This window comes from Poecilia latipinna, unplaced genomic scaffold (assembly GCF_001443285.1).
Source record: "Poecilia latipinna isolate Pla-1442-1.1 unplaced genomic scaffold, P_latipinna-1.0 Scaffold378, whole genome shotgun sequence".
NCBI lineage: Eukaryota > Metazoa > Chordata > Actinopteri > Cyprinodontiformes > Poeciliidae > Poecilia > Poecilia latipinna.
The window spans coordinates 184,500-186,949 of NW_015112994.1; the positions used below are offsets into that span (position 1 = coordinate 184,500).

The 2,450-nt window shown below is 34.3% G+C and overlaps 1 long non-coding RNA gene across 1 annotated transcript in view; it reads left to right on the forward strand.

Annotated features, from left to right (window-relative positions):
• Nucleotides 1-2,450, forward strand: part of LOC106950101 (uncharacterized) — a 93,807-nt gene that overhangs the window by 21,287 nt on the left and 70,070 nt on the right. The window lies entirely within an intron of this gene.

The window sequence follows — 2,450 nt, forward strand, 5'->3', positions numbered from 1 at the left end:
GGGAATTTGTTTGCGCAGTTTAGTTCCCAATGGTAAAAATTTAAAATTGTTTTTTTTTTTTTTTTTTTTCTCCGTGAAAACTTCAGAAACAAGACAAGAACCTTACCAAAACAAAACTTAATGAACTTATCCCGTACTCTCTGCCCGTTTTCAGTATGTTGTTTGGTTCAGGTTTAACTTTAGAGCTCATCGTAGCACTAAAACACCACTGGTGAAAGTCACTCATCATATTCTTATGGCCTCAGATAATTGACTTGGGTCAGTACTTGTCCTGACATATCTCAGTGCTGCACTATTACAGGTGCTTGTTTACATTGATTCATATCTACTAGGGTTTTTTTCAGTTTTTCTACAGAGAAGAACTGAAAAAAAGGATATATTTCATTCTCCTCAATAGCCTTATGTTCACCCCACCATTTTACATGCCTGTTTATCCTCTGCAGTGTCCCTTTTAGGCTGGTACCAATCTTCAGAGGTCAATGAGCTAGAAGAAGGGTAAACCCTGGATAGCTTGCCAGCCCACTGCTTCACTATAATTGAAAAGCTTTTTAAGACAGAGCAGAGAAGAAATGCTAACCTGCAACTCACTCCAATATGCACTTATGCAACGTGTTCCGTAATGAGGTCTGACAGCTATTTAAAGCATCTTACTTATTCAGAGCGATGAAAATTTTAGAGAAAATAATTTTCAAGGGGCCTTCTTTGACACATTGCACCTGATTACATCAGATCTTGAGTGACAACAGACTTCTGAAATGCTCTGACGCAGTGCATTTATTCCAAGAAGTCATCCATCTAAAATTGACAATGCTGCTTTGGGAATATTTCAAAAGAAATGTTCAGGTAGTGGGATTTGGTAACATTAAAGACCTGCAGTGACAGCTTAGACACTTTGCATAGTTTATGGAATCTTTAAAAATAAAGATTTAGGACTGTTTGGAACAAAAACAACAACCAAAAATTATAAAACTTGTTCTTGGGTCACCTATTTTAAAAGTTTCCAGTTCCTAAACTGCTGACAAACATTCAACAGCCACATTTATTCGGCCTTACTTAGTGCACATTATTTGATGCAACACTGATGCAAGAACATTTCAAGCAGATACACTTACACTAGCTAACATCAGTAGCTTTGACAGCTTAGGTCTATTTTCTGTGACAGGTGACATATGACACAAATCACCTAACTCTCTAGGAAGGGGAGTTCAACCGTGTGCTAACACATTAACAGTTTGAATTGCACCCATGTACTTTATGTCCATTCACTCTTGAGCAGTACACTACAATAAATTCAGTCCAGTTTGACTCACCAATCCACACATGCAAATTCACTTAGAAGGTAAACTGCAAAGTGGACATAACATCTAGATTCTGTAACATCAGAACAGTTAAAGACAAACTTACAGTAAACCAGCACCCACCAGTTTTACCACCTCTTCAACAAATCTGTTCCCAACAGACATTCATTTAAAAAAAAAAATAAAAAAAACATTTTCATCATGGTCTTGGAGTGAGACTAACACCTGGAAGCAGAGTTATGATCTATTTTTCTCTCTCTCTTGCTAATGTCACTTCAGAGTTACCAGCTGCATTACAATCATGAAATTCTGTAACAGTATTTCGTTTGTTTGTTTTTACAAATTAATTTGTGAAAGCGTGAAAGTTACATTTTTAACAAAGACAATATCTGGTATTGAATTCAAAAATTTTTTTTTCTTTTCTTTTTAAGTACGATGTTTTGTTTTACATGATAGGTTTCCACTTTTTCACATGAACTTAGCCAGACTCTTTGTTGTGTGAAATGATTCATCTTTTTAAAATGTAACCGGCACTGCCAGCACACATCACAACATGTTACAGTACGACAGCAGTTTTTAAATTATGTATCCTTTTCTTATCACTTAACAATTCTGTCTTTTGTGTTGAAATTTGTGAATACAATGAAATTTGTGGTTCTAATATAAATATTTGTGTAAAAATGTAATTTGTATAAGTACTTGTGAATGGCACTGTATAGCGGCTGAATTCACAGTTCATGCACAGAAAACTATTAACATACTTGAGTTGTCCTGAAAGGGTAAAAATGGAGGCCTAACCGCATCATGCAGTCTGGGAGTGTGATTCCAGTCTTACTGAGCAATCTCCCTTTACCAAATCCCCACAGGACAATTCAATTCCATAACACCACAGGCCAGAATATCTGGGATATAATCTGACAAGCATAAAAGGTTGGGAGGCCAGTGAGCGTGAGGATACTCTGTCAAGTCCACAAAATAAAGGAACATATTTTACGTTGTAGTAATAAGACTTATATTGTAAAAAAAAAAAAAGAAAATAAATATTATATATATTATATATATATATATATATATATATATATATATATATATATATATATATATATATATATATATATATATTCAAAAAGATAAATAAAAATAAAAAACACT